Source organism: Channa argus, chromosome 15 (assembly GCF_033026475.1).
Source record: "Channa argus isolate prfri chromosome 15, Channa argus male v1.0, whole genome shotgun sequence".
Classification (NCBI taxonomy): domain Eukaryota; kingdom Metazoa; phylum Chordata; class Actinopteri; order Anabantiformes; family Channidae; genus Channa; species Channa argus.
The window spans coordinates 11,694,337-11,702,876 of record NC_090211.1 but is presented as its reverse complement, the minus strand read 5'-3'; the positions used below and the strand labels follow the sequence as shown (position 1 = coordinate 11,702,876).

Sequence of the window (8,540 nt, the reverse complement as noted above, 5' to 3'; positions counted from 1 at the left end):
AGTCTTTAACATAGTTGCAAGAGTTTTCTTGCAAGAGGAGCAACATCTAAAAAGTAATAGTAATGTATTTTCTACTGTGTTGTAGCTAAATAAAGAGGTTTATGTGTATTTGTTATCTTTTTTGTGATGTGTTATATTTTAATTGGAGATTGTTTTTTCCCTGAATGAAAAACTTGGACCATTGCACATAATAATTTTGGAAAAACCTACACATGACTAAAAGGCATCTTTATTACTGTACAGAACTTTTGAGACTGTATTATGGTTTTGTGTTACCTTTTTTCTGATAAATCTAAACTGACAGACATGGCTTATTTAATTGTTTAGATGATGAATAAAATATAATCGCCTTTAGTTTTCAAATCTAAAACTAGATAATATAATTGAATGGTGGATTTGGTGAATTCCTACAAATGCGGGGAAACTGGAAATATACAATTATGTTTTCCACTAAAATCCATATTCTATTTCCCTTTATGCCACTCATTTTATTTACAGGTTAAAGACAGGATTCAGTATCAAAATCAACAATCTTTACTGACATGCATTTTAAAATGTGTCCACTGCTGTAATTAGTAGCCATGCAGGCAAAATGGACAATGGACATTGTGAATTGTTACCATGACACAAAAAGATTTTGGTCATTTTTAAAGCTTTGTGAATGTTATACTTAATTTTTGGACCTGCACAAATAAATTTTGTTGCAGACATGCGACATAACAGGTTATTTTCTAAAACCCATATCAACTCTCTGCTTATTTTCTATTAACATATTCATTCAGTCAGAATTGTCAAAGAGCTGTAGGTGGTTCATACATATTATTCAAAGGTGAGACGAACAACAATGCACAGGAAGCATGAGACTAATAACTTTGGAAACATGGCACTATTTTTTCTTAATTGGGTGCCTGTGTATGTCTGCATACACGTACTTTATATGAAAATATGAGCACGTATTTGTTGTGTGAATATATGCACACAGAACACATTCTTTTTACTAAATGCAATTAATAAATCTAAAAAATTCTGTTTACAGTATTTCCTCCACAACTATTGCCCTTAACAGAATAAAGTGCTTGTTGAATCCTGACTACAGTATTGCAGAGCCTCCCAAAATGCTGAAGTCACACTGAAATAAATCTAATTATGATTAGTGACTTATTAAAAGTCTGACGATTGTTAATGCCATGCTAATGTATGACTATTATTCACCCATTGAAAGCCGGGAATAATTTTTCTGATGCTGATGTGACACACAGACAAGGGGGAAATAAATCCTTCTGTCTTCCTGGGGAGAGTGTTTGGCAGTAAACCAATTCCAAGTCTGGCTTCTTGAATGCCCAGATAACACAATCAGACAGTTGCAATATTGCTGTTTTACCACCTGAAGAATTTGAATTTCATTCAGCCCCTTCAGAATAGTAGACATGCCAATTTTTTCCCAAGAATTGGCAGGACAAACACAATGCACCCCGGTGAAATGAGAAAAAGGCTTACGAGCAGAAAATAACTGTCTTTCTTGCCTGCCTCCTCAGGTTCAATTTTATCATAATAACACACAAAGGCAAAAGGTTTAATTTCTTCCATAATAACTACAATGTAGGCTGTTTATTCCTTTTTATTAGATATTTTATTATTAAATTGGGAATTAGATCAGCATAAAAACAACACAAGGATGCCTCGTTTTTTTATGGTGTGAACTTTTAAACATTACAGGGTCACATTTGATTAAATTTGGATATAAGGGGGATTTTCCAGTGGTGGGGAGCAAAAACACTTGTTATATGAGACATTAACTTATCAGAATGGCTATTGATGCATATTCTTTAATTGGGGTTTCATGTAAGTCAGATTTAAGTGACATTGATGATCTAATTTTTATGGGGACACCGTGGAATATTCCTCAAGAATTCCTGGGGTGCTCCAAACCCCTCTGAGCATCTGGCGTTTAGGTAACAACTTGAAAAAGATAGAGGATTAATGGTGTAGTAGGGGACATGGGGGATTGGACAGAGTGCTTCACTTTGAGGCTCTACTCTCTTTAGTCTGATGCATTTATTCTTCCAATAGTCAATGAAACACTGAATCTGTGCTCAGTCAAGAAAGTAAAAAGTGTTACTGGGAGTTTTGCCAAAATCACATGTAACCAACACCACAGGACTTTTTTTTTTAATCTAATTTGTCTGTGAAATAATTAACGTTACTTCAGCTCTCTCTATTTTTGGACTTTTCAACAGACTCATAATCTGTCTCAGTTTCTCTCATTTCATCTCCCTGTATCTGCCGAACTAAAAAAACTGTTTCACTTAGCTTTTTGAGACTAGTACACAGACAAGTCGTCTTTCCTGCTTCCAGATTGCCCATATTAATTAAAATTCCCCCCAAATCCATCGGTGTGCAGGCCACGGAGCAATGCTTAGGCCCACAAACGGGAGTCCTGCTCTTAAATCGCACTAATTTAGAGCTCGTCTAACACACGCTGTAAATTTGAAGCGTCCGATGTTGACGCCAGTAAACACGAACTCCAGATCTGCCAAAGCATAAAAATATCAATAGCCTGAATAAATCAGCTTACACCACTGAACGCCTCACTGAAAAGCCTGGGTGGTGCACATCACATGCTGTAATCGTCATACTGATATCACATGTATTAAAAACATATAACATGAAAACTGTGCTTCGTTCCTACCTTGATTTCTCAAATCTCCTTTCCCTTGATTGCTCAGTGTCTCTCATTCATTCTCGCTTCCCTCCTCACTTGCCTCCTTCTCCTTCTCTCCCTCTCTGGTTATCAATCGTTTTCCCCTCTTTGGTCCCGTCTTCGTGCAGATGCATAAGAATTAAAAATTAATAGCCTGGTATCTTAAAGACAACACGACGAAAAATCCACGCGACTAAAAAAAATATATGATGAAGACCGTGGGGGGAAATCCTCACGAACAGAGCAGATTCTCACGAAAATGCGCCCGTACGGGCATCAAAATAAATAACGGCGATGACACCATTGTCCTTCTTAAAAGAGTAACAACAGGCGAGTTACTACAACGTCAAGCGGTGACAGAAATGCAAAACAGTGGTCAAATATTAACAAAATGTAAGTCGTGTAGTCGTGTCGTCCGTCGCTGGCTCGAAGGTGAGCAAGTGAGAAAATGTGCCCCCGTCGCAAAACCTCTGTGTAAGGCAAATCAGACTATTGCGTGTCTGATGTCTATCTGTTCACAGGGCGCCTCTTTTTTCCAACTGTAGACTCTTCACCTTGGCGGTGTCTCTAAAAATGCTCTACGGTTTGGCATTGCCTGTTGTAATTAGGACAGTATACACAGGCCATCTGCGGTTATCCTGTGCGTCCTGACGCACCGTGCGGATCACTCGTCTATAGTTTCCCATTTCGTCGGCAGGCAGCGCACACTCATCAGGACCATTCACGCGGTATTTTCAGCCACTGCAGTTCTGCATCACACCTATTACAACCTATAGCGCATTCACTACTGGCTTTTTCAGTTTAAGAGGAACATTTGATTCGTGTGTTACAATAGGTCATTCATTTATTCATTCTCTAAAGTAAAATATAGATAGATCCATGTCTATATGAAAGTATAGACATGGATCTGTTTACTGCTAATGTCTTCAATGCATTAACTTTGTAGGGTTGCTCCACTGAGTAAACTTTATTTTGTAGCTCAAAAACATACAGAATAATGTTTTAGTGTTGGACAGTGGAAGTGATCGATAATGGGTCATCAACACAGATCCAACACGTTTCATACTGTATGCTTAGTGAATTAATAAAAAAAAAAGCCATAACAACATTGTGGGGGGATCAGTTACAGCAACCCTGCAACAACTCATCTTTATTAGGAGACTTGTGGATTCTTCACTTAAGTGCACCATCCTGTATTTAAATTCATCTCAAAGGGCTTTTTATATATTTTTTTCATTACTTTTTACAGCAGTAAAGACAATGTTTCTTTCAGCTGTAAACGTACTGATTCTCAGGAGGACAAAATAAGACAGCAGTTTGCTGCAGCTGTGCACAGGCACAGATGGATTTTTTATAAAGATTGTTTTTCCTGGTCTTCGACTGGCAAGTTGCTGAAAACCAAGATGGAGTGCTGCACTGGGCTGAAGGAGTGTCATAAATTGGCAGTTCAGGAGCTTTCCAGGGGTCTTCACAGGTGATTGCGAAAAAGAAAATAATCTAAGGAATATTAAGGTATAAACGAGTTAAACCCCTTTATTGGAACATGGTTTAGCTACTGCATAACATTGCCAGGGGATAGCTCAAAGCAACAGCTCTGAGCCCAGTTATAATTCCTAGCACTGGAAATACATGCTACATCTCAGCCTGGTGAACTCCCAGCATGAAGTGTACTAAATATTCAGTGTTCTCACTTGCAGTTTTCTCCAGGAGGTATAAATAGAAATCTGATTGAAGCCAAAGTCTGTGTTAGAAGCTGTGCAGGTTAGTGCTTATTTACTTAACTTACTTACTTATTATTAATTTACTTAGACAATTTATTAGCAATTAACTTTTGTAGCTGATGTTATGACAGTATCAGACACCTCAAAAGGGTAAGACGGCTATGTCTACATGCCATATACACCAAATTATATGATGTGCTGTATGCATAGACTACATACCACATATACTGTATAATGTATTTCCACTGTATCATTTATATTATACAGCCCATTCCTATCCCTAGCCACGTAGTGCCAGCCCCAAGCCCGGTACAAATTGGGGAGGGTTGCATCCGAAAGAGCATCTGACACAAAAACTGTTCCAAAACAACATGTGGACTAATTATCAGCTGTGGTGACCCTGAACTTACAGGATAAGCCAAAAGGACAAAAAAAAAATTGCTCTACATTTTATTGCATGTTATTAACAGTATCAATCCTATACCAAAGAGTCCATTACCTCGAGCCCCATATAGGTTGTTTGCCTTTTCCCTCTCATAACACCTAATGAAGTAACACTGCCAGGTAAGGAGAAAGGCAACTACTGGAATTGCCCACTTTTTGGCACCAGGCAAAAAATGGTGGATACTGTCAATTACAAATTACCATTTTTTCAGTCTAAACACTCAAAACATAGAATTAAAACTTTGGAAACACAGTGGTTTGGTGAAGGTTAAACCCATCAGGGTTAAGTGCAAGTACTAAATGAAAATAGTTTGGGTTCATAAAAAAGTTGTGGTTTCCCTTGAATAAAAAATCACTGTTTCCTTAAAATCACATCCTGTCACAGGATGTGGGACATTTGATTACTCACAACAACAATAGCAGTACATTCACGCTGTTATAGACTCTAACCCCAGTCTCCTGTGGGAAAGTCCTATGTGTTTGTGATCTATTCATCAACCCAAGCTCCTCATTCAAAGAAATTAAATGCTAAACTTACTTAAATTAGTTATGTCCATCGGTCCCACAAAATCTGGTTGAATAATTAGTACAAATAATACCGAACTGAATGCAACCACATGTTGTTAAGTTAATGTAACTCCACTTGATTAATTATTTGCGATCTCATGGAGTTATGTTCAATTAACTTGGCGCCATTATGTTCAGTGTGTTCAAGGGGTGTTGCATTAACCTGACACAGTTATGTTGAATATAATGAACACCAACTAGCTCTATAAATGATATTGGAGTTTGTTGATTATATGCAAGTTAGGTTTGCTTTGTTTAAGCTAGTGGATTAAATAAACACTAAGTCACTTTACCTGACTTTTAATAAAGAGTTTGATTCAGAACAGGTGAGAAATTAAGATTCACCACCAAAACACCATGTAATACAAACAACATTCATAGTTCATTTTTCTGAGCGCTCGTGACCAGTGTTGCCAACAACTTTCAGTGGAAAGTAGCAAAACCCATTTTTTAATGCACCAATATCAATGATATCATGAGATAAAAAGGTGAACCGAAGTAATATAGTTGAATTTAACTTGAAACAGGTAGTTTATTGGGAAACAATTGGAATCAGTGATTGGACCATTTGCAGCTCATTTGTGTCTCTTCCTGGTGACGTGTTTGTGTCCTCTAACACACACACACGTAAAAAAGAGCTAGCTAGAGCAAGATGATTTTAAAAAATCCCCAAAGGGCAAAAAGGGTTAAATCTAGCAACTAAGTCACAAAGTTGGCAACACTGCTCCAAAAGAAAACTTTTGAGGGCCTAAATACTATGTCATGTTGTAAGTTAACTAAAACCACTAAATGTATCACACACTTCTGTATGTAATTTTGAAGAACATATGTAAAATAATTTTCCCCTAAATGACAAATTGACCACATACAGTAAGACTGCTACAGCCTTATGTGGTCTAGTATGACTCTTATCTTATGTCCTTTAGCTTTCCTGCAGCAGTCCAATAGGCACACAATATTCCCATATACACCCTAACAAGACATGCTTTCTCATCTCCCCTTGTGGTCCTATTCCACTACTTTCAATCAAGTTACTATAAAACAATATATAACTGAAGCAAAAAAATATTAGAAATCGAAAGGAAATGTAACATTTAATTCTCCAGTTGCAACTCTTGGATATCAATGCTACTTTACAGTGAAAGTTTAAGTCTCACTTTAAAAAAGGATCAAAATTTTGCTAATTCTGCAAATTTTTGTCATCTCTACTAATAATACTAATATCTTAGAAACATACAACACTGCCAGGTGACATTATTTAATTTCAGCGATAACGGCAACCGAACACAGGATATTTTGTTAATACCCTCTCCCCTGTGAAATGCCTTTTATTAGTTTCTATTATAATAGGTAATATTGGCCCTTCCTGAATGGACTCTACATGCCTTTGCCACTTAGCCCTGTGTCACATAGAACTATACTGATCTCATACCTAGTGATTTGACCTTCATGGGCTGCCTGACTCATTGCACTAATAAACAGCAAGCATAACGCAGTTTGTGCTCAGTGGCAGACACACATTTTCAGCGGGTTTTTTCAAGATCAGATGTTATTTATGCAAAGTCACAGTGTTCTGGGTAATCAGAAAAGACTGATGGTGACCCTTATCACCTGTACATAATGGCTCAAAAAAAGAACCAAATGTAGATAGATTTACTGCATTAAGTCATGCTTTGCACACTCAGAGCAGTTGTTCATCAAAACCCGGTCTCTTAGCAACAACAATAGTTACTACACATGATTAAGTGCTGATTCGCCTATTAAACAAAAGCAGTCTACCCTTGTTAATACAACTAATGCAGCCCTGAGATATTTGTGAGACTGAATTGTATTCTTGGATAATTCAGCTTTAGATTTTTGTTTAGGTCAGTGCAGAAAACTTAAAATACAATATAAACACAATGAAAGCTCATCTGAGCTGAGCTGAAGAAGCTGAACTACAGCAAAGCTCACCTAGTGAGACATTTTATTCAGTAAGCTGATACTACTTAGAAAAAAAAATTAACAACTTTAACAACAAAATTTAACAAGATCAAAATCACAATTTACAATCCCAATTCCAAAAATGTTTGGAAGATGTGTAAAAAGTTAACAATGCAATAATTTGTGAATCTCATCAACCGATATTTTATTACTAAAAAAAAATAAACATATTTTTTTTATAACATATCACATGTTAAAACTGAGAAATTCTAACATTTCATGGAAAATATTAGCTCATTTTGAATTTGATGGCAGCAACACATCTCAAAAAAGTTGGAGAAGGGTGATGTTTAAAACTGTGTCGTTTCCACTTTTCTTTTAACTACTCTCTGTAAATGTCTGTGTAGTGAGAAGACCAGTTGGACTCTTCTGCCAAACCATGCTGTTGTGATGGATGCAGTATGTGGTTTAGCATTGTCTTGCTGAAATATGCAAGGCCTTCCCTGAAAGAGACGTTGTCTGGATGGGAGCATATGTTGCTCTTAAACCTCAATGTACTTTTTAGCATTAATGGTGCCTTTCCAGATGTGTAGCCTGCCCACGCCATAGGCACTAATGCACCCCCATACCATCAGATATGCAGGCTTTTGAACTCTCTGCTAATAACAAGCTGGATGGTCCTTCTCCTCTTTAGTCCACAGGACAGGGCGTCAAAAAGAATTTCAAGTTTTGATTAATCTGATCATAGTACAGTTTTCAATTTTGCCTCAGACCATTTTAAATGAGCTGTGCCGCCGTTTCTGCATCGTGTTGACATATGGCTTCTTCTATGCATGATACAGCTGCATGATATTCTGTAGTATATTTTGTTATAATGTTGTATCACATGTATAACCAAAAAGCAAAAATACCATTCAATTGAGTTTATTCCAAAAACTCTATTTGTTTACAGACAGGCTTAGAAAAAAATAAAATGCATGGACTGGTTGCATCATAACAAAATGTAATCAGATTAAAGATACATTTAGTAAAAATTGGGACTTTAGCAGGATAACAATTTTAAACATTTACACTAAGGGCTAATGTATCATCATTCATTGTGCAACAGTTCACCCGTCTGACAACGTCATTCTGGGCTTGAGTAAAATATAGTTAATCTTGCAGTCCATTACCATGGGCTCTGA

General features: G+C 36.9%; 1 protein-coding gene across 5 annotated transcripts in view; it reads right to left on the bottom strand.

The window, feature by feature from the left end:
• The window catches only part of adgrl1a (adhesion G protein-coupled receptor L1a), a 96,219-nt gene extending 92,786 nt beyond the window's left edge, over positions 1–3,433 (bottom strand). For all 5 annotated transcript variants that reach the window (XM_067477100.1, XM_067477099.1, XM_067477102.1 and 2 more), the window contains exon 1: positions 2,690–3,433. The gene's annotated coding sequence lies outside the window, so the exon portion shown is untranslated. The remainder of the gene's footprint in view (positions 1–2,689) is intronic.
• Positions 3,434–8,540: the final 5,107 nt, after the last annotated feature.